Consider the following 25,507-nt stretch of genomic DNA (forward strand, 5'->3'; position numbering starts at 1 on the left):
CCGAGAGTGGACCTACAGTTACCAAAGAGAAAGGGACTGGGTAGGGTTTGTGGGAAGGGAGTAATAAGTGCGGGGAAAAAGAATGGGGGCATTAGGATTAGCATGTATAATGTGTAGGGCGGGGTGTCATGGGTAGGGCTGTACAACACAGAGGAGACATGTAGTGATTCTACAGCATCTTAGTACATGCTGACGGAGAGCGGCTGTAACTGGGATTTGGGGTGACTTGGTGAAGAGGGTAGACAGAATAACATAATTTTCTGCATGTGATTGTATATTAATGAGAACAAAAAGAATTTCAAAGTGCAGTAAGAGCACAGCTCTCAAATATCAGAATAAAAGTACAGCCTTTGAGTGCTCCAATCAAAAGACACAGGGTTAGAAGAACTGATGAAAACTCAAGACCACCTACGTGCTCCCTTACTGGAGACTCACTTGAGATCCAAGGACACAGACAAACTACAAGCTGAAGGGGCGGGGACAGGTACCCTACACAAGTGAAACTGAGAAACAAAGAAAGAAATGGATTCTGTTTTGGACCCCAGAGAGAGTCAGTAGAAAATAGCCCTATCTAGCCACCGTGAATTCTTTTTGTTTGGTTTCAGCAGTGCTCAGGCATAGATTTAGTGGTGCAGCAACTTCCTTCTCATTTCCTCTCACCTCAACAAATGAATTGCTGTAATAAAATGCGTCTGGGCATTTATAATCATTGCTTTTTATGATGTTCACGAATGTAAAGAAGTAATAACCACCTAAAGAGGGAAGTTTGGACACTCAAATAAACACTTCACTCCACAACACACTCTTTGTTCCCAACTGCTCCTGTCCAGAAATAGGTGTTAATTCATATTTGTCCTTCCACCTATCAGCAGTGATCACGCCAATGTCCCTCAAACATGGTGGTGTGCAAAGGTCCAAGTACACATTTTTCTCGACAACAGGCCCAGACGAAGGATACTTGTGGTCTTCAGGGATCACTTACACATAGAATGTGGCTAAATAAAGTCAACAAGTGAGCAGGAAGTATAAGAGGACAGAGGACAAAGATACGGGTTCAAGTCCTTTCACCTCCATTTACTGGTTTTGTAAGCACACTCGGCTGACTCTACCTGAAAGCGTATCGGTGAACACAGTGCTCTCCTTATGGCTTAGTTACCTTGCAAGGTTTCTGGAAGCATAATGTAGGGAAGAGACATAGGCTATGTTGTTAACTGTTCTGTACATAAGGATAGATGGGCAGACAAAAAGATGATTGTTTCATAGACAGATAGGTAGACAGACGACAGGTGAAAGAGAGATAGATAGGTACATAGATTAATAGATGATAGACATCATGGATAGATGATAGGAAGATAGGTAGATAGATACATAGATAGACACATAGATACATAGATATATACATACATAGATACATAGATAGACAGACAGACCTTTAGATAGATAGATACCGATACATGTCGATTGACACAAAGCTATTGTTCATAACCAGGAGTTGAATGGTGAATAACATAGCTAAACTACAACAAAAAGGAGGAATGAAATCCAGTTTAAAAAGTGCAGTAAGCAGCCTTAAGAAGAAAACAAACACTACCATTTGCAATGACGTGGATGGAGCAAGACGGTAGTATGTTCAGAAAAATAGGGCAGGCGGATAAAGGCAAATACCAAGTGATTTCACTCATGTGTGGAGTATAACAACAAAGAAAAACTGAAGTAAAAAAAGAGCAGCAGACTCACAGAACCCGAGAGTTGACTAAAAGTAACCAAAGGAAAAAGGACTGGGCAGGGTGAGTCTGAAGGGAGGGATAAGTGTGGGGAGAAAGAATGGGGGCATTAAGTTTAGCATGTATAATGCGCGGGGTCGGGTGTGCATGGGGAGTACTGTACAACACAGAGAAGACTAGTAGAGATCATATAGCATCTTACTACTCACTGATGGACCGTGAATGTCACGGGGAATTTTGGGGGGGACATGGTGAAGGGGTCTACAGCATCCAACTACGCTGATCATCAGTGACTGAAGAGGTTTTTTAGGGGGACTTGGTGAAGGGGGGAGCATAGTAAACATAATGTTCTTCACGTGATTGTAGATTAATGATAAAAAATATTCTTTAAGTGCAATAAGTGCACAGCTCTGAATCATCAGAATAAAAGGTCAGGCACTGAGTGCTGCAAACAAAAGACACAGGGATAAAAGAAGGGATGAAAACTCAAGACACCTACGTTCTTACTTACAGGAGACTCACTTGAGATCCAAGGACACAGACAAACTACAAGCCAAAGGTGTGTGGACAAGTACCCTACACGAGTGAAACGGAAAATCAAACAATCAAGCAAATGAATTCTGTTTGAGTCCCCAGAGACAGTCAGCAGAAAATAGCCCTATCTGGCCACCGTGAATTCTTTTTGTTTGGTTTCAACAGTTCCCAGCCATAGATTTAGTGGTGCAGCAACATACTTCTCATTTTCTCTCACCTCAACAACTGAGTTGCTGTAATAATAAGCATCTGGGCCTTTGAAATCAGTGGATTTTATGTTGTTCACGAATGTGAAAATCTAATAACCACCTAAAGAGGGAAGTTTGGACACTCAAATAAACACGTCACTCCACAATACACTGTTAGCTCCCAACTGCTCCTGTCTAGAAATTGGTGTTCCATTATATTTGACCCTCCGTCCTATCGGCGGTGATCACGCTGATGTCCTTCAAACATGGTGGTGAGCGAAGCAACAAGTTGACTTTTCTGTCGACAACAGGCCCAGAGGAATGATACTTGAGATCTTCAGGGAGCCCTTAGTCAATGAATGTGGCTAAATACAGACAGCAAGTTAGAAGGAGATGAAAGAGGACAGAGGATAGAGACACGGGTTCAAGTCCCAGCACAACCATTCCCTGGTTTTGTAGGTACACGCGGCCGACTCGAACTGCAAGTGTCTCGGTGAACCCAGTGCTCCCTCTGCAGCCTAGATACTTTGCAGGATTTTTTGGAGAATAGTGGAGGAAAGTGATATACAGTATATGGTTAACTGTTCTGCACACATGGACAGATGGACAGACAAAAGGATGATTGATTGAGTGATTGATAAATAGATAGACAGAAAGATAGATAGATATAGGTACATATCGATTAGCACAAAGCTACTGCTCAAAACAAGGAGAGCAACGGTGAAAGCACATTGCAAAACTACAAACAAAAAAGAAGAATGAAATCCAGTTTAAAAAGTGCAGTAAGCAGCCATAAGAAGAAAAGGAATCCTATCATTTGCAATAACGTGGATGGAGCTCGAGGGTATTATGCTCAGTCAAATATGCCAGGCGGAGAAGTACATGTACCAAATGATTTCACTCATGTGTGGAGTATGATAACAAAGAAAAACTGAAGGAAATGACAGCAGCAGACTCACAGAACCCGAGAGTGGACCTACAGTTACCAAAGAGAAAGGGACTGGGTAGGGTTTGTGGGAAGGGAGTAATAAGTGCGGGGAAAAAGAATGGGGGCATTAGGATTAGCATGTATAATGTGTAGGGCGGGGTGTCATGGGTAGGGCTGTACAACACAGAGGAGACATGTAGTGATTCTACAGCATCTTAGTACATGCTGACGGAGAGCGGCTGTAACTGGGATTTGGGGTGACTTGGTGAAGAGGGTAGACAGAATAACATAATTTTCTGCATGTGATTGTATATTAATGAGAACAAAAAGAATTTCAAAGTGCAGTAAGAGCACAGCTCTCAAATATCAGAATAAAAGTACAGCCTTTGAGTGCTCCAATCAAAAGACACAGGGTTAGAAGAACTGATGAAAACTCAAGACCACCTACGTGCTCCCTTACTGGAGACTCACTTGAGATCCAAGGACACAGACAAACTACAAGCTGAAGGGGCGGGGACAGGTACCCTACACAAGTGAAACTGAGAAACAAAGAAAGAAATGGATTCTGTTTTGGACCCCAGAGAGAGTCAGTAGAAAATAGCCCTATCTAGCCACCGTGAATTCTTTTTGTTTGGTTTCAGCAGTGCTCAGGCATAGATTTAGTGGTGCAGCAACTTCCTTCTCATTTCCTCTCACCTCAACAAATGAATTGCTGTAATAAAATGCGTCTGGGCATTTATAATCATTGCTTTTTATGATGTTCACGAATGTAAAGAAGTAATAACCACCTAAAGAGGGAAGTTTGGACACTCAAATAAACACTTCACTCCACAACACACTCTTTGTTCCCAACTGCTCCTGTCCAGAAATAGGTGTTAATTCATATTTGTCCTTCCACCTATCAGCAGTGATCACGCCAATGTCCCTCAAACATGGTGGTGTGCAAAGGTCCAAGTACACATTTTTCTCGACAACAGGCCCAGACGAAGGATACTTGTGGTCTTCAGGGATCACTTACACATAGAATGTGGCTAAATAAAGTCAACAAGTGAGCAGGAAGTATAAGAGGACAGAGGACAAAGATACGGGTTCAAGTCCTTTCACCTCCATTTACTGGTTTTGTAAGCACACTCTGCTGACTCTACCTGAAAGCGTATCGGTGAACACAGTGCTCTCCTTATGGCTTAGTTACCTTGCAAGGTTTCTGGAAGCATAATGTAGGGAAGAGACATAGGCTATGTTGTTAACTGTTCTGTACATAAGGATAGATGGGCAGACAAAAAGATGATTGTTTCATAGACAGATAGGTAGACAGACGACAGGTGAAAGAGAGATAGATAGGTACATAGATTAATAGATGATAGACATCATGGATAGATGATAGGAAGATAGGTAGATAGATACATAGATAGACACATAGATACATAGATATATACATACATAGATACATAGATAGACAGACAGACCTTTAGATAGATAGATACCGATACATGTCGATTGACACAAAGCTATTGTTCATAACCAGGAGTTGAATGGTGAATAACATAGCTAAACTACAACAAAAAGGAGGAATGAAATCCAGTTTAAAAAGTGCAGTAAGCAGCCTTAAGAAGAAAACAAACACTACCATTTGCAATGACGTGGATGGAGCAAGACGGTAGTATGTTCAGAAAAATAGGGCAGGCGGATAAAGGCAAATACCAAGTGATTTCACTCATGTGTGGAGTATAACAACAAAGAAAAACTGAAGTAAAAAAAGAGCAGCAGACTCACAGAACCCGAGAGTTGACTAAAAGTAACCAAAGGAAAAAGGACTGGGCAGGGTGAGTCTGAAGGGAGGGATAAGTGTGGGGAGAAAGAATGGGGGCATTAAGTTTAGCATGTATAATGCGCGGGGTCGGGTGTGCATGGGGAGTACTGTACAACACAGAGAAGACTAGTAGAGATCATATAGCATCTTACTACTCACTGATGGACCGTGAATGTCACGGGGAATTTTGGGGGGGACATGGTGAAGGGGTCTACAGCATCCAACTACGCTGATCATCAGTGACTGAAGAGGTTTTTTAGGGGGACTTGGTGAAGGGGGGAGCATAGTAAACATAATGTTCTTCACGTGATTGTAGATTAATGATAAAAAATATTCTTTAAGTGCAATAAGTGCACAGCTCTGAATCATCAGAATAAAAGGTCAGGCACTGAGTGCTGCAAACAAAAGACACAGGGATAAAAGAAGGGATGAAAACTCAAGACACCTACGTTCTTACTTACAGGAGACTCACTTGAGATCCAAGGACACAGACAAACTACAAGCCAAAGGTGTGTGGACAAGTACCCTACACGAGTGAAACGGAAAATCAAACAATCAAGCAAATGAATTCTGTTTGAGTCCCCAGAGACAGTCAGCAGAAAATAGCCCTATCTGGCCACCGTGAATTCTTTTTGTTTGGTTTCAACAGTTCCCAGCCATAGATTTAGTGGTGCAGCAACATACTTCTCATTTTCTCTCACCTCAACAACTGAGTTGCTGTAATAATAAGCATCTGGGCCTTTGAAATCAGTGGATTTTATGTTGTTCACGAATGTGAAAATCTAATAACCACCTAAAGAGGGAAGTTTGGACACTCAAATAAACACGTCACTCCACAATACACTGTTAGCTCCCAACTGCTCCTGTCTAGAAATTGGTGTTCCATTATATTTGACCCTCCGTCCTATCGGCGGTGATCACGCTGATGTCCTTCAAACATGGTGGTGAGCGAAGCAACAAGTTGACTTTTCTGTCGACAACAGGCCCAGAGGAATGATACTTGATATCTTCAGGGAGCCCTTAGTCAATGAATGTGGCTAAATACAGACAGCAAGTTAGAAGGAGATGAAAGAGGACAGAGGATAGAGACACGGGTTCAAGTCCCAGCACAACCATTCCCTGGTTTTGTAGGTACACGCGGCCGACTCGAACTGCAAGTGTCTCGGTGAACCCAGTGCTCCCTCTGCAGCCTAGATACTTTGCAGGATTTTTTGGAGAATAGTGGAGGAAAGTGATATACAGTATATGGTTAACTGTTCTGCACACATGGACAGATGGACAGACAAAAGGATGATTGATTGAGTGATTGATAAATAGATAGACAGAAAGATAGATAGATATAGGTACATATCGATTAGCACAAAGCTACTGCTCAAAACAAGGAGAGCAACGGTGAAAGCACATTGCAAAACTACAAACAAAAAAGAAGAATGAAATCCAGTTTAAAAAGTGCAGTAAGCAGCCATAAGAAGAAAAGGAATCCTATCATTTGCAATAACGTGGATGGAGCTCGAGGGTATTATGCTCAGTCAAATATGCCAGGCGGAGAAGTACATGTACCAAATGATTTCACTCATGTGTGGAGTATGATAACAAAGAAAAACTGAAGGAAATGACAGCAGCAGACTCACAGAACCCGAGAGTGGACCTACAGTTACCAAAGAGAAAGGGACTGGGTAGGGTTTGTGGGAAGGGAGTAATAAGTGCGGGGAAAAAGAATGGGGGCATTAGGATTAGCATGTATAATGTGTAGGGCGGGGTGTCATGGGTAGGGCTGTACAACACAGAGGAGACATGTAGTGATTCTACAGCATCTTAGTACATGCTGACGGAGAGCGGCTGTAACTGGGATTTGGGGTGACTTGGTGAAGAGGGTAGACAGAATAACATAATTTTCTGCATGTGATTGTATATTAATGAGAACAAAAAGAATTTCAAAGTGCAGTAAGAGCACAGCTCTCAAATATCAGAATAAAAGTACAGCCTTTGAGTGCTCCAATCAAAAGACACAGGGTTAGAAGAACTGATGAAAACTCAAGACCACCTACGTGCTCCCTTACTGGAGACTCACTTGAGATCCAAGGACACAGACAAACTACAAGCTGAAGGGGCGGGGACAGGTACCCTACACAAGTGAAACTGAGAAACAAAGAAAGAAATGGATTCTGTTTTGGACCCCAGAGAGAGTCAGTAGAAAATAGCCCTATCTAGCCACCGTGAATTCTTTTTGTTTGGTTTCAGCAGTGCTCAGGCATAGATTTAGTGGTGCAGCAACTTCCTTCTCATTTCCTCTCACCTCAACAAATGAATTGCTGTAATAAAATGCGTCTGGGCATTTATAATCATTGCTTTTTATGATGTTCACGAATGTAAAGAAGTAATAACCACCTAAAGAGGGAAGTTTGGACACTCAAATAAACACTTCACTCCACAACACACTCTTTGTTCCCAACTGCTCCTGTCCAGAAATAGGTGTTAATTCATATTTGTCCTTCCACCTATCAGCAGTGATCACGCCAATGTCCCTCAAACATGGTGGTGTGCAAAGGGCCAAGTACACATTTTTCTCGACAACAGGCCCAGACGAAGGATACTTGTGGTCTTCAGGGATCACTTACACATAGAATGTGGCTAAATAAAGTCAACAAGTGAGCAGGAAGTATAAGAGGACAGAGGACAAAGATACGGGTTCAAGTCCTTTCACCTCCATTTACTGGTTTTGTAAGCACACTCTGCTGACTCTACCTGAAAGCGTATCGGTGAACACAGTGCTCTCCTTATGGCTTAGTTACCTTGCAAGGTTTCTGGAAGCATAATGTAGGGAAGAGACATAGGCTATGTTGTTAACTGTTCTGTACATAAGGATAGATGGGCAGACAAAAAGATGATTGTTTCATAGACAGATAGGTAGACAGACGACAGGTGAAAGAGAGATAGATAGGTACATAGATTAATAGATGATAGACATCATGGATAGATGATAGGAAGATAGGTAGATAGATACATAGATAGACACATAGATACATAGATATATACATACATAGATACATAGATAGACAGACAGACCTTTAGATAGATAGATACCGATACATGTCGATTGACACAAAGCTATTGTTCATAACCAGGAGTTGAATGGTGAATAACATAGCTAAACTACAACAAAAAGGAGGAATGAAATCCAGTTTAAAAAGTGCAGTAAGCAGCCTTAAGAAGAAAACAAACACTACCATTTGCAATGACGTGGATGGAGCAAGACGGTAGTATGTTCAGAAAAATAGGGCAGGCGGATAAAGGCAAATACCAAGTGATTTAACTCATGTGTGGAGTATAACAACAAAGAAAAACTGAAGTAAAAAAAGAGCAGCAGACTCACAGAACCCGAGAGTTGACTAAAAGTAACCAAAGGAAAAAGGACTGGGCAGGGTGAGTCTGAAGGGAGGGATAAGTGTGGGGAGAAAGAATGGGGGCATTAAGTTTAGCATGTATAATGCGCGGGGTCGGGTGTGCATGGGGAGTACTGTACAACACAGAGAAGACTAGTAGAGATCATATAGCATCTTACTACTCACTGATGGACCGTGAATGTCACGGGGAATTTTGGGGGGGACATGGTGAAGGGGTCTACAGCATCCAACTACGCTGATCGTCAGTGACTGAAGAGGTTTTTTAGGGGGACTTGGTGAAGGGGGGAGCATAGTAAACATAATGTTCTTCACGTGATTGTAGATTAATGATAAAAAATATTCTTTAAGTGCAATAAGTGCACAGCTCTGAATCATCAGAATAAAATGTCAGGCACTTAGTGCTGTAAACAAAAGACACAGGGATAAAAGAAGGGATGAAAACTCAAGACACCTACGTGCTTACTTACAGGAGACACACTTGAGATCCAAGGACACAGACAAACTACAAGCCAAAGGTGTGTGGACAAGTACCCTACACGAGTGAAACGGAAAATCAAACAATCAAGCAAATGAATTCTGTTTGAGTCCCCAGAGACAGTCAGCAGAAAATAGCCCTATCTGGCCACCGTGAATTCTTTTTGTTTGGTTTCAACAGTTCCCAGCCATAGATTTAGTGGTGCAGCAACATACTTCTCATTTTCTCTCACCTCAACAACTGAGTTGCTGTAATAATAAGCATCTGGGCCTTTGAAATCAGTGGATTTTATGTTGTTCACGAATGTGAAAATCTAATTACCACCTAAAGAGGGAAGTTTGGACACTCAAATAAACACGTCACTCCACAATACACTGTTAGCTCCCAACTGCTCCTGTCTAGAAATTGGTGTTCCCTTTTATTTGACCCTCCGTCCTATCGGCGGTGATCACGCTGATGTCCTTCAAACATGGTGGTGAGCGAAGCAACAAGTTGACTTTTCTGTCGACAACAGGCCCAGAGGAATGATACTTGAGATCTTCAGGGAGCCCTTAGTCAATGTATGTGGCTAAATACAGACAGCAAGTTAGAAGGAGATGAAAGAGGACAGAGGATAGAGACACGGGTTCAAGTCCCAGCACAACCATTCCCTGGTTTTGTAGGTACACGCGGCCGACTCGAACTGCAAGTGTCTCGGTGAACCCAGTGCTCCCTCTGCAGCCTAGATACTTTGCAGGATTTTTTGGAGAATAGTGGAGGAAAGTGATATAAAGTATATGGTTAACTGTTCTGCACACATGGACAGATGGACAGAGAAAAGGATGATTGATTGAGTGATTGATAAATAGATAGACAGAAAGATAGATAGATATAGGTACATATCGATTAGCACAAAGCTACTGCTCAAAACAAGGAGAGCACTGGTGAATGCACATTGCAAAACTAAAAACAAAAAAGAAGAATGAAATCCAGTTTAAAAAGTGCAGTAAGCAGCCATAAGAAGAAAAGGAATCCTATCATTTGCAATAACGTGGATGGAGCTCGAGGGTATTATGCTCAGTCAAATATGCCAGGCGGAGAAGTACATGTACCAAATGATTTCACTCATGTGTGGAGTATGATAACAAAGAAAAACTGAAGGAAATGACAGCAGCAGACTCACAGAACCCGAGAGTGGACCTACAGTTAACAAAGAGAAAGGGACTGGGTAGGGTTTGTGGGAAGGGAGTAATAAGTGCGGGGAAAAAGAATGGGGGCATTAGGATTAGCATGTATAATGTGTAGGGTGGGGTGTCATGGGTAGGGCTGTACAACACAGAGGAGACATGTAGTGATTCTACAGCATCTTAGTACATGCTGACGGAGAGCGGCTGTAACTGGGATTTGGGGTGACTTGGTGAAGAGGGTAGACAGAATAACATAATTTTCTGCATGTGATTGTATATTAATGAGAACAAAAAGAATTTCAAAGTGCAGTAAGAGCACAGCTCTCAAATATCAGAATAAAAGTACAGCCTTTGAGTGCTCCAATCAAAAGACACAGGGTTAGAAGAACTGATGAAAACTCAAGACCACCTACGTGCTCCCTTACTGGAGACTCACTTGAGATCCAAGGACACAGACAAACTACAAGCTGAAGGGGCGGGGACAGGTACCCTACACAAGTGAAACTGAGAAACAAAGAAAGAAATGGATTCTGTTTTGGACCCCAGAGAGAGTCAGTAGAAAATAGCCCTATCTAGCCACCGTGAATTCTTTTTGTTTGGTTTCAGCAGTGCTCAGGCATAGATTTAGTGGTGCAGCAACTTCCTTCTCATTTCCTCTCACCTCAACAAATGAATTGCTGTAATAATATGCGTCTGGGCATTTATAATCATTGCTTTTTATGATGTTCACGAATGTAAAGAAGTAATAACCACCTAAAGAGGGAAGTTTGGACACTCAAATAAACACTTCACTCCACAACACACTCTTTGTTCCCAACTGCTCCTGTCCAGAAATAGGTGTTAATTCATATTTGTCCTTCCACCTATCAGCAGTGATCACGCCAATGTCCCTCAAACATGGTGGTGTGCAAAGGGCCAAGTACACATTTTTCTCGACAACAGGCCCAGACGAAGGATACTTGTGGTCTTCAGGGATCACTTACACATAGAATGTGGCTAAATAAAGTCAACAAGTGAGCAGGAAGTATAAGAGGACAGAGGACAAAGATACGGGTTCAAGTCCTTTCACCTCCATTTACTGGTTTTGTAAGCACACTCGGCTGACTCTACCTGAAAGCGTATCGGTGAACACAGTGCTCTCCTTATGGCTTAGTTACCTTGCAAGGTTTCTGGAAGCATAATGTAGGGAAGAGACATAGGCTATGTTGTTAACTGTTCTGTACATAAGGATAGATGGGCAGACAAAAAGATGATTGTTTCATAGACAGATAGGTAGACAGACGACAGGTGAAAGAGAGATAGATAGGTACATAGATTAATAGATGATAGACATCATGGATAGATGATAGGAAGATAGGTAGATAGATACATAGATAGACACATAGATACATAGATATATACATACATAGATACATAGATAGACAGACAGACCTTTAGATAGATAGATACCGATACATGTCGATTGACACAAAGCTATTGTTCATAACCAGGAGTTGAATGGTGAATAACATAGCTAAACTACAACAAAAAGGAGGAATGAAATCCAGTTTAAAAAGTGCAGTAAGCAGCCTTAAGAAGAAAACAAACACTACCATTTGCAATGACGTGGATGGAGCAAGACGGTAGTATGTTCAGAAAAATAGGGCAGGCGGATAAAGGCAAATACCAAGTGATTTAACTCATGTGTGGAGTATAACAACAAAGAAAAACTGAAGTAAAAAAAGAGCAGCAGACTCACAGAACCCGAGAGTTGACTAAAAGTAACCAAAGGAAAAAGGACTGGGCAGGGTGAGTCTGAAGGGAGGGATAAGTGTGGGGAGAAAGAATGGGGGCATTAAGTTTAGCATGTATAATGCGCGGGGTCGGGTGTGCATGGGGAGTACTGTACAACACAGAGAAGACTAGTAGAGATCATATAGCATCTTACTACTCACTGATGGACCGTGAATGTCACGGGGAATTTTGGGGGGGACATGGTGAAGGGGTCTACAGCATCCAACTACGCTGATCATCAGTGACTGAAGAGGTTTTTTAGGGGGACTTGGTGAAGGGGGGAGCATAGTAAACATAATGTTCTTCACGTGATTGTAGATTAATGATAAAAAATATTCTTTAAGTGCAATAAGTGCACAGCTCTGAATCATCAGAATAAAAGGTCAGGCACTGAGTGCTGCAAACAAAAGACACAGGGATAAAAGAAGGGATGAAAACTCAAGACACCTACGTTCTTACTTACAGGAGACTCACTTGAGATCCAAGGACACAGACAAACTACAAGCCAAAGGTGTGTGGACAAGTACCCTACACGAGTGAAACGGAAAATCAAACAATCAAGCAAATGAATTCTGTTTGAGTCCCCAGAGACAGTCAGCAGAAAATAGCCCTATCTGGCCACCGTGAATTCTTTTTGTTTGGTTTCAACAGTTCCCAGCCATAGATTTAGTGGTGCAGCAACATACTTCTCATTTTCTCTCACCTCAACAACTGAGTTGCTGTAATAATAAGCATCTGGGCCTTTGAAATCAGTGGATTTTATGTTGTTCACGAATGTGAAAATCTAATTACCACCTAAAGAGGGAAGTTTGGACACTCAAATAAACACGTCACTCCACAATACACTGTTAGCTCCCAACTGCTCCTGTCTAGAAATTGGTGTTCCCTTTTATTTGACCCTCCGTCCTATCGGCGGTGATCACGCTGATGTCCTTCAAACATGGTGGTGAGCGAAGCAACAAGTTGACTTTTCTGTCGACAACAGGCCCAGAGGAATGATACTTGATATCTTCAGGGAGCCCTTAGTCAATGAATGTGGCTAAATACAGACAGCAAGTTAGAAGGAGATGAAAGAGGACAGAGGATAGAGACACGGGTTCAAGTCCCAGCACAACCATTCCCTGGTTTTGTAGGTACACGCGGCCGACTCGAACTGCAAGTGTCTCGGTGAACCCAGTGCTCCCTCTGCAGCCTAGATACTTTGCAGGATTTTTTGGAGAATAGTGGAGGAAAGTGATATACAGTATATGGTTAACTGTTCTGCACACATGGACAGATGGACAGACAAAAGGATGATTGATTGAGTGATTGATAAATAGATAGACAGAAAGATAGATAGATATAGGTACATATCGATTAGCACAAAGCTACTGCTCAAAACAAGGAGAGCAACGGTGAAAGCACATTGCAAAACTACAAACAAAAAAGAAGAATGAAATCCAGTTTAAAAAGTGCAGTAAGCAGCCATAAGAAGAAAAGGAATCCTATCATTTGCAATAACGTGGATGGAGCTCGAGGGTATTATGCTCAGTCAAATATGCCAGGCGGAGAAGTACATGTACCAAATGATTTCACTCATGTGTGGAGTATGATAACAAAGAAAAACTGAAGGAAATGACAGCAGCAGACTCACAGAACCCGAGAGTGGACCTACAGTTACCAAAGAGAAAGGGACTGGGTAGGGTTTGTGGGAAGGGAGTAATAAGTGCGGGGAAAAAGAATGGGGGCATTAGGATTAGCATGTATAATGTGTAGGGCGGGGTGTCATGGGTAGGGCTGTACAACACAGAGGAGACATGTAGTGATTCTACAGCATCTTAGTACATGCTGACGGAGAGCGGCTGTAACTGGGATTTGGGGTGACTTGGTGAAGAGGGTAGACAGAATAACATAATTTTCTGCATGTGATTGTATATTAATGAGAACAAAAAGAATTTCAAAGTGCAGTAAGAGCACAGCTCTCAAATATCAGAATAAAAGTACAGCCTTTGAGTGCTCCAATCAAAAGACACAGGGTTAGAAGAACTGATGAAAACTCAAGACCACCTACGTGCTCCCTTACTGGAGACTCACTTGAGATCCAAGGACACAGACAAACTACAAGCTGAAGGGGCGGGGACAGGTACCCTACACAAGTGAAACTGAGAAACAAAGAAAGAAATGGATTCTGTTTTGGACCCCAGAGAGAGTCAGTAGAAAATAGCCCTATCTAGCCACCGTGAATTCTTTTTGTTTGGTTTCAGCAGTGCTCAGGCATAGATTTAGTGGTGCAGCAACTTCCTTCTCATTTCCTCTCACCTCAACAAATGAATTGCTGTAATAAAATGCGTCTGGGCATTTATAATCATTGCTTTTTATGATGTTCACGAATGTAAAGAAGTAATAACCACCTAAAGAGGGAAGTTTGGACACTCAAATAAACACTTCACTCCACAACACACTCTTTGTTCCCAACTGCTCCTGTCCAGAAATAGGTGTTAATTCATATTTGTCCTTCCACCTATCAGCAGTGATCACGCCAATGTCCCTCAAACATGGTGGTGTGCAAAGGGCCAAGTACACATTTTTCTCGACAACAGGCCCAGACGAAGGATACTTGTGGTCTTCAGGGATCACTTACACATAGAATGTGGCTAAATAAAGTCAACAAGTGAGCAGGAAGTATAAGAGGACAGAGGACAAAGATACGGGTTCAAGTCCTTTCACCTCCATTTACTGGTTTTGTAAGCACACTCGGCTGACTCTACCTGAAAGCGTATCGGTGAACACAGTGCTCTCCTTATGGCTTAGTTACCTTGCAAGGTTTCTGGAAGCATAATGTAGGGAAGAGACATAGGCTATGTTGTTAACTGTTCTGTACATAAGGATAGATGGGCAGACAAAAAGATGATTGTTTCATAGACAGATAGGTAGACAGACGACAGGTGAAAGAGAGATAGATAGGTACATAGATTAATAGATGATAGACATCATGGATAGATGATAGGAAGATAGGTAGATAGATACATAGATAGACACATAGATACATAGATATATACATACATAGATACATAGATAGACAGACAGACCTTTAGATAGATAGATACCGATACATGTCGATTGACACAAAGCTATTGTTCATAACCAGGAGTTGAATGGTGAATAACATAGCTAAACTACAACAAAAAGGAGGAATGAAATCCAGTTTAAAAAGTGCAGTAAGCAGCCTTAAGAAGAAAACAAACACTACCATTTGCAATGACGTGGATGGAGCAAGACGGTAGTATGTTCAGAAAAATAGGGCAGGCGGATAAAGGCAAATACCAAGTGATTTAACTCATGTGTGGAGTATAACAACAAAGAAAAACTGAAGTAAAAAAAGAGCAGCAGACTCACAGAACCCGAGAGTTGACTAAAAGTAACCAAAGGAAAAAGGACTGGGCAGGGTGAGTCTGAAGGGAGGGATAAGTGTGGGGAGAAAGAATGGGGGCATTAAGTTTAGCATGTATAATGCGCGGGGTCGGGTGTGCATGGGGAGTACTGTACAACACAGAGAAGACTAGTAGAGATCATATAGCATCTTACTACTCACTGATGGACCGTGAATGTCACGGGGAATTTTTGGGGGTTACATGGTGAAGGGGTCTACAGCATCCAACTACGCTGATCGTCAGTGACTGAAGAGGTTTTTTAGGGGGACTTGGTGAAGGGGGGAGCATAGTAAACATAATGTTCTTCACGTGATTGTAGATTAATGATAAAAAATATTCTTTAAGTGCAATAAGTGCACAGCTCTGAATCATCAGAATAAAATGTCAGGCACTTAGTGCTGTAAACAAAAGACACAGGGATAAAAGAAGGGATGAAAACTCAAGACACCTACGTGCTTACTTACAGGAGACACACTTGAGATCCAAGGACACAGACAAACTACAAGCCAAAGGTGTGTGGACAAGTACCCTACACGAGTGAAACGGAAAATCAAACAATCAAGCAAATGAATTCTGTTTGAGTCCCCAGAGACAGTCAGCAGAAAATAGCCCTATCTGGCCACCGTGAATTCTTTTTGTTTGGTTTCAACAGTTCCCAGCCATAGATTTAGTGGTGCAGCAACATACTTCTCATTTTCTCTCACCTCAACAACTGAGTTGCTGTAATAATAAGCATCTGGGCCTTTGAAATCAGTGGATTTTATGTTGTTCACGAATGTGAAAATCTAATTACCACCTAAAGAGGGAAGTTTGGACACTCAAATAAACACGTCACTCCACAATACACTGTTAGCTCCCAACTGCTCCTGTCTAGAAATTGGTGTTCCCTTTTATTTGACCCTCCGTCCTATCGGCGGTGATCACGCTGATGTCCTTCAAACATGGTGGTGAGCGAAGCAACAAGTTGACTTTTCTGTCGACAACAGGCCCAGAGGAATGATACTTGAGATCTTCAGGGAGCCCTTAGTCAATGTATGTGGCTAAATACAGACAGCAAGTTAGAAGGAGATGAAAGAGGACAGAGGATAGAGACACGGGTTCAAGTCCCAGCACAACCATTCCCTGGTTTTGTAGGTACACGCGGCCGACTCGAACTGCAAGTGTCTCGGTGAACCCAGTGCTCCCTCTGCAGCCTAGATACTTTGCAGGATTTTTTGGAGAATAGTGGAGGAAAGTGATATAAAGTATATGGTTAACTGTTCTGCACACATGGACAGATGGACAGAGAAAAGGATGATTGATTGAGTGATTGATAAATAGATAGACAGAAAGATAGATAGATATAGGTACATATCGATTAGCACAAAGCTACTGCTCAAAACAAGGAGAGCACTGGTGAATGCACATTGCAAAACTAAAAACAAAAAAGAAGAATGAAATCCAGTTTAAAAAGTGCAGTAAGCAGCCATAAGAAGAAAAGGAATCCTATCATTTGCAATAACGTGGATGGAGCTCGAGGGTATTATGCTCAGTCAAATATGCCAGGCGGAGAAGTACATGTACCAAATGATTTCACTCATGTGTGGAGTATGATAACAAAGAAAAACTGAAGGAAATGACAGCAGCAGACTCACAGAACCCGAGAGTGGACCTACAGTTAACAAAGAGAAAGGGACTGGGTAGGGTTTGTGGGAAGGGAGTAATAAGTGCGGGGAAAAAGAATGGGGGCATTAGGATTAGCATGTATAATGTGTAGGGTGGGGTGTCATGGGTAGGGCTGTACAACACAGAGGAGACATGTAGTGATTCTACAGCATCTTAGTACATGCTGACGGAGAGCGGCTGTAACTGGGATTTGGGGTGACTTGGTGAAGAGGGTAGACAGAATAACATAATTTTCTGCATGTGATTGTATATTAATGAGAACAAAAAGAATTTCAAAGTGCAGTAAGAGCACAGCTCTCAAATATCAGAATAAAAGTACAGCCTTTGAGTGCTCCAATCAAAAGACACAGGGTTAGAAGAACTGATGAAAACTCAAGACCACCTACGTGCTCCCTTACTGGAGACTCACTTGAGATCCAAGGACACAGACAAACTACAAGCTGAAGGGGCGGGGACAGGTACCCTACACAAGTGAAACTGAGAAACAAAGAAAGAAATGGATTCTGTTTTGGACCCCAGAGAGAGTCAGTAGAAAATAGCCCTATCTAGCCACCGTGAATTCTTTTTGTTTGGTTTCAGCAGTGCTCAGGCATAGATTTAGTGGTGCAGCAACTTCCTTCTCATTTCCTCTCACCTCAACAAATGAATTGCTGTAATAATATGCGTCTGGGCATTTATAATCATTGCTTTTTATGATGTTCACGAATGTAAAGAAGTAATAACCACCTAAAGAGGGAAGTTTGGACACTCAAATAAACACTTCACTCCACAACACACTCTTTGTTCCCAACTGCTCCTGTCCAGAAATAGGTGTTAATTCATATTTGTCCTTCCACCTATCAGCAGTGATCACGCCAATGTCCCTCAAACATGGTGGTGTGCAAAGGTCCAAGTACACATTTTTCTCGACAACAGGCCCAGACGAAGGATACTTGTGGTCTTCAGGGATCACTTACACATAGAATGTGGCTAAATAAAGTCAACAAGTGAGCAGGAAGTATAAGAGGACAGAGGACAAAGATACGGGTTCAAGTCCTTTCACCTCCATTTACTGGTTTTGTAAGCACACTCGGCTGACTCTACCTGAAAGCGTATCGGTGAACACAGTGCTCTCCTTATGGCTTAGTTACCTTGCAAGGTTTCTGGAAGCATAATGTAGGGAAGAGACATAGGCTATGTTGTTAACTGTTCTGTACATAAGGATAGATGGGCAGACAAAAAGATGATTGTTTCATAGACAGATAGGTAGACAGACGACAGGTGAAAGAGAGATAGATAGGTACATAGATTAATAGATGATAGACATCATGGATAGATGATAGGAAGATAGGTAGATAGATACATAGATAGACACATAGATACATAGATATATACATACATAGATACATAGATAGACAGACAGACCTTTAGATAGATAGATACCGATACATGTCGATTGACACAAAGCTATTGTTCATAACCAGGAGTTGAATGGTGAATAACATAGCTAAACTACAACAAAAAGGAGGAATGAAATCCAGTTTAAAAAGTGCAGTAAGCAGCCTTAAGAAGAAAACAAACACTACCATTTGCAATGACGTGGATGGAGCAAGACGGTAGTATGTTCAGAAAAATAGGGCAGGCGGATAAAGGCAAATACCAAGTGATTTAACTCATGTGTGGAGTATAACAACAAAGAAAAACTGAAGTAAAAAAAGAGCAGCAGACTCACAGAACCCGAGAGTTGACTAAAAGTAACCAAAGGAAAAAGGACTGGGCAGGGTGAGTCTGAAGGGAGGGATAAGTGTGGGGAGAAAGAATGGGGGCATTAAGTTTAGCATGTATAATGCGCGGGGTCGGGTGTGCATGGGGAGTACTGTACAACACAGAGAAGACTAGTAGAGATCATATAGCATCTTACTACTCACTGATGGACCGTGAATGTCACGGGGAATTTTGGGGGGGACATGGTGAAGGGGTCTACAGCATCCAACTACGCTGATCATCAGTGACTGAAGAGGTTTTTTAGGGGGACTTGGTGAAGGGGGGAGCATAGTAAACATAATGTTCTTCACGTGATTGTAGATTAATGATAAAAAATATTCTTTAAGTGCAATAAGTGCACAGCTCTGAATCATCAGAATAAAAGGTCAGGCACTGAGTGCTGCAAACAAAAGACACAGGGATAAAAGAAGGGATGAAAACTCAAGACACCTACGTTCTTACTTACAGGAGACTCACTTGAGATCCAAGGACACAGACAAACTACAAGCCAAAGGTGTGTGGACAAGTACCCTACACGAGTGAAACGGAAAATCAAACAATCAAGCAAATGAATTCTGTTTGAGTCCCCAGAGACAGTCAGCAGAAAATAGCCCTATCTGGCCACCGTGAATTCTTTTTGTTTGGTTTCAACAGTTCCCAGCCATAGATTTAGTGGTGCAGCAACATACTTCTCATTTTCTCTCACCTCAACAACTGAGTTGCTGTAATAATAAGCATCTGGGCCTTTGAAATCAGTGGATTTTATGTTGTTCACGAATGTGAAAATCTAATTACCACCTAAAGAGGGAAGTTTGGACACTCAAATAAACACGTCACTCCACAATACACTGTTAGCTCCCAACTGCTCCTGTCTAGAAATTGGTGTTCCCTTTTATTTGACCCTCCGTCCTATCGGCGGTGATCACGCTGATGTCCTTCAAACATGGTGGTGAGCGAAGCAACAAGTTGACTTTTCTGTCGACAACAGGCCCAGAGGAATGATACTTGATATCTTCAGGGAGCCCTTAGTCAATGAATGTGGCTAAATACAGACAGCAAGTTAGAAGGAGATGAAAGAGGACAGAGGATAGAGACACGGGTTCAAGTCCCAGCACAACCATTCCCTGGTTTTGTAGGTACACGCGGCCGACTCGAACTGCAAGTGTCTCGGTGAACCCAGTGCTCCCTCTGCAGCCTAGATACTTTGCAGGATTTTTTGGAGAATAGTGGAGGAAAGTGATATACAGTATATGGTTAACTGTTCTGCACACATGGACAGATGGACAGAGAAAAGGATGATTGATTGAGTGATTGATAAATAGATAGACAGAAAGATAGATAGATATAGGTACATATCGATTAGCACAAAGCTACTGCTCAAAACAAGGAGAGCACTGGTGAATGCACATTGCAAAACTAAAAACAAAAAAGAAGAATGAAATCCAGTTTAAAAAGTGCAGTAAGCAGCCATAAGAAGAAAAGGAATCCTATCATTTGCAATAACGTGGATGGAGCTCGAGGGTATTATGCTCAGTCAAATATGCCAGGCGGAGAAGTACATGTACCAAATGATTTCACTCATGTGTGGAGTATGATAACAAAGAAAAACTGAAGGAAATGACAGCAGCAGACTCACAGAACCCGAGAGTGGACCTACAGTTAACAAAGAGAAAGGGACTGGGTAGGGTTTGTGGGAAGGGAGTAATAAGTGCGGGGAAAAAGAATGGGGGCATTAGGATTAGCATGTATAATGTGTAGGGTGGGGTGTCATGGGTAGGGCTGTACAACACAGAGGAGACATGTAGTGATTCTACAGCATCTTAGTACATGCTGACGGAGAGCGGCTGTAACTGGGATTTGGGGTGACTTGGTGAAGAGGGTAGACAGAATAACATAATTTTCTGCATGTGATTGTATATTAATGAGAACAAAAAGAATTTCAAAGTGCAGTAAGAGCACAGCTCTCAAATATCAGAATAAAAGTACAGCCTTTGAGTGCTCCAATCAAAAGACACAGGGTTAGAAGAACTGATGAAAACTCAAGACCACCTACGTGCTCCCTTACTGGAGACTCACTTGAGATCCAAGGACACAGACAAACTACAAGCTGAAGGGGCGGGGACAGGTACCCTACACAAGTGAAACTGAGAAACAAAGAAAGAAATGGATTCTGTTTTGGACCCCAGAGAGAGTCAGTAGAAAATAGCCCTATCTAGCCACCGTGAATTCTTTTTGTTTGGTTTCAGCAGTGCTCAGGCATAGATTTAGTGGTGCAGCAACTTCCTTCTCATTTCCTCTCACCTCAACAAATGAATTGCTGTAATAATATGCGTCTGGGCATTTATAATCATTGCTTTTTATGATGTTCACGAATGTAAAGAAGTAATAACCACCTAAAGAGGGAAGTTTGGACACTCAAATAAACACTTCACTCCACAACACACTCTTTGTTCCCAACTGCTCCTGTCCAGAAATAGGTGTTAATTCATATTTGTCCTTCCACCTATCAGCAGTGATCACGCCAATGTCCCTCAAACATGGTGGTGTGCAAAGGTCCAAGTACACATTTTTCTCGACAACAGGCCCAGACGAAGGATACTTGTGGTCTTCAGGGATCACTTACACATAGAATGTGGCTAAATAAAGTCAACAAGTGAGCAGGAAGTATAAGAGGACAGAGGACAAAGATACGGGTTCAAGTCCTTTCACCTCCATTTACTGGTTTTGTAAGCACACTCGGCTGACTCTACCTGAAAGCGTATCGGTGAACACAGTGCTCTCCTTATGGCTTAGTTACCTTGCAAGGTTTCTGGAAGCATAATGTAGGGAAGAGACATAGGCTATGTTGTTAACTGTTCTGTACATAAGGATAGATGGGCAGACAAAAAGATGATTGTTTCATAGACAGATAGGTAGACAGACGACAGGTGAAAGAGAGATAGATAGGTACATAGATTAATAGATGATAGACATCATGGATAGATGATAGGAAGATAGGTAGATAGATACATAGATAGACACATAGATACATAGATATATACATACATAGATACATAGATAGACAGACAGACCTTTAGATAGATAGATACCGATACATGTCGATTGACACAAAGCTATTGTTCATAACCAGGAGTTGAATGGTGAATAACATAGCTAAACTACAACAAAAAGGAGGAATGAAATCCAGTTTAAAAAGTGCAGTAAGCAGCCTTAAGAAGAAAACAAACACTACCATTTGCAATGACGTGGATGGAGCAAGACGGTAGTATGTTCAGAAAAATAGGGCAGGCGGATAAAGGCAAATACCAAGTGATTTAACTCATGTGTGGAGTATAACAACAAAGAAAAACTGAAGTAAAAAAAGAGCAGCAGACTCACAGAACCCGAGAGTTGACTAAAAGTAACCAAAGGAAAAAGGACTGGGCAGGGTGAGTCTGAAGGGAGGGATAAGTGTGGGGAGAAAGAATGGGGGCATTAAGTTTAGCATGTATAATGCGCGGGGTCGGGTGTGCATGGGGAGTACTGTACAACACAGAGAAGACTAGTAGAGATCATATAGCATCTTACTACTCACTGATGGACCGTGAATGTCACGGGGAATTTTGGGGGGGACATGGTGAAGGGGTCTACAGCATCCAACTACGCTGATCATCAGTGACTGAAGAGGTTTTTTAGGGGGACTTGGTGAAGGGGGGAGCATAGTAAACATAATGTTCTTCACGTGATTGTAGATTAATGATAAAAAATATTCTTTAAGTGCAATAAGTGCACAGCTCTGAATCATCAGAATAAAAGGTCAGGCACTGAGTGCTGCAAACAAAAGACACAGGGATAAAAGAAGGGATGAAAACTCAAGACACCTACGTTCTTACTTACAGGAGACTCACTTGAGATCCAAGGACACAGACAAACTACAAGCCAAAGGTGTGTGGACAAGTACCCTACACGAGTGAAACGGAAAATCAAACAATCAAGCAAATGAATTCTGTTTGAGTCCCCAGAGACAGTCAGCAGAAAATAGCCCTATCTGGCCACCGTGAATTCTTTTTGTTTGGTTTCAACAGTTCCCAGCCATAGATTTAGTGGTGCAGCAACATACTTCTCATTTTCTCTCACCTCAACAACTGAGTTGCTGTAATAATAAGCATCTGGGCCTTTGAAATCAGTGGATTTTATGTTGTTCACGAATGTGAAAATCTAATTACCACCTAAAGAGGGAAGTTTGGACACTCAAATAAACACGTCACTCCACAATACACTGTTAGCTCCCAACTGCTCCTGTCTAGAAATTGGTGTTCCCTTTTATTTGACCCTCCGTCCTATCGGCGGTGATCACGCTGATGTCCTTCAAACATGGTGGTGAGCGAAGCAACAAGTTGACTTTTCTGTCGACAACAGGCCCAGAGGAATGATACTTGATATCTTCAGGGAGCCCTTAGTCAATGAATGTGGCTAAATACAGACAGCAAGTTAGAAGGAGATGAAAGAGGACAGAGGATAGAGACACGGGTTCAAGTCCCAGCACAACCATTCCCTGGTTTTGTAGGTACACGCGGCCGACTCGAACTGCAAGTGTCTCGGTGAACCCAGTGCTCCCTCTGCAGCCTAGATACTTTGCAGGATTTTTTGGAGAATAGTGGAGGAAAGTGATATACAGTATATGGTTAACTGTTCTGCACACATGGACAGATGGACAGACAAAAGGATGATTGATTGAGTGATTGATAAATAGATAGACAGAAAGATAGATAGATATAGGTACATATCGATTAGCACAAAGCTACTGCTCAAAACAAGGAGAGCAACGGTGAAAGCACATTGCAAAACTACAAACAAAAAAGAAGAATGAAATCCAGTTTAAAAAGTGCAGTAAGCAGCCATAAGAAGAAAAGGAATCCTATCATTTGCAATAACGTGGATGGAGCTCGAGGGTATTATGCTCAGTCAAATATGCCAGGCGGAGAAGTACATGTACCAAATGATTTCACTCATGTGTGGAGTATGATAACAAAGAAAAACTGAAGGAAATGACAGCAGCAGACTCACAGAACCCGAGAGTGGACCTACAGTTACCAAAGAGAAAGGGACTGGGTAGGGTTTGTGGGAAGGGAGTAATAAGTGCGGGGAAAAAGAATGGGGGCATTAGGATTAGCATGTATAATGTGTAGGGCGGGGTGTCATGGGTAGGGCTGTACAACACAGAGGAGACATGTAGTGATTCTACAGCATCTTAGTACATGCTGACGGAGAGCGGCTGTAACTGGGATTTGGGGTGACTTGGTGAAGAGGGTAGACAGAATAACATAATTTTCTGCATGTGATTGTATATTAATGAGAACAAAAAGAATTTCAAAGTGCAGTAAGAGCACAGCTCTCAAATATCAGAATAAAAGTACAGCCTTTGAGTGCTCCAATCAAAAGACACAGGGTTAGAAGAACTGATGAAAACTCAAGACCACCTACGTGCTCCCTTACTGGAGACTCACTTGAGATCCAAGGACACAGACAAACTACAAGCTGAAGGGGCGGGGACAGGTACCCTACACAAGTGAAACTGAGAAACAAAGAAAGAAATGGATTCTGTTTTGGACCCCAGAGAGAGTCAGTAGAAAATAGCCCTATCTAGCCACCGTGAATTCTTTTTGTTTGGTTTCAGCAGTGCTCAGGCATAGATTTAGTGGTGCAGCAACTTCCTTCTCATTTCCTCTCACCTCAACAAATGAATTGCTGTAATAAAATGCGTCTGGGCATTTATAATCATTGCTTTTTATGATGTTCACGAATGTAAAGAAGTAATAACCACCTAAAGAGGGAAGTTTGGACACTCAAATAAACACTTCACTCCACAACACACTCTTTGTTCCCAACTGCTCCTGTCCAGAAATAGGTGTTAATTCATATTTGTCCTTCCACCTATCAGCAGTGATCACGCCAATGTCCCTCAAACATGGTGGTGTGCAAAGGGCCAAGTACACATTTTTCTCGACAACAGGCCCAGACGAAGGATACTTGTGGTCTTCAGGGATCACTTACACATAGAATGTGGCTAAATAAAGTCAACAAGTGAGCAGGAAGTATAAGAGGACAGAGGACAAAGATACGGGTTCAAGTCCTTTCACCTCCATTTACTGGTTTTGTAAGCACACTCGGCTGACTCTACCTGAAAGCGTATCGGTGAACACAGTGCTCTCCTTATGGCTTAGTTACCTTGCAAGGTTTCTGGAAGCATAATGTAGGGAAGAGACATAGGCTATGTTGTTAACTGTTCTGTACATAAGGATAGATGGGCAGACAAAAAGATGATTGTTTCATAGACAGATAGGTAGACAGACGACAGGTGAAAGAGAGATAGATAGGTACATAGATTAATAGATGATAGACATCATGGATAGATGATAGGAAGATAGGTAGATAGATACATAGATAGACACATAGATACATAGATATATACATACATAGATACATAGATAGACAGACAGACCTTTAGATAGATAGATACCGATACATGTCGATTGACACAAAGCTATTGTTCATAACCAGGAGTTGAATGGTGAATAACATAGCTAAACTACAACAAAAAGGAGGAATGAAATCCAGTTTAAAAAGTGCAGTAAGCAGCCTTAAGAAGAAAACAAACACTACCATTTGCAATGACGTGGATGGAGCAAGACGGTAGTATGTTCAGAA

The sequence above is a fragment of the Manis pentadactyla genome, unplaced genomic scaffold, assembly GCF_030020395.1.
Source record: "Manis pentadactyla isolate mManPen7 unplaced genomic scaffold, mManPen7.hap1 scaffold_164, whole genome shotgun sequence".
NCBI lineage: Eukaryota > Metazoa > Chordata > Mammalia > Pholidota > Manidae > Manis > Manis pentadactyla.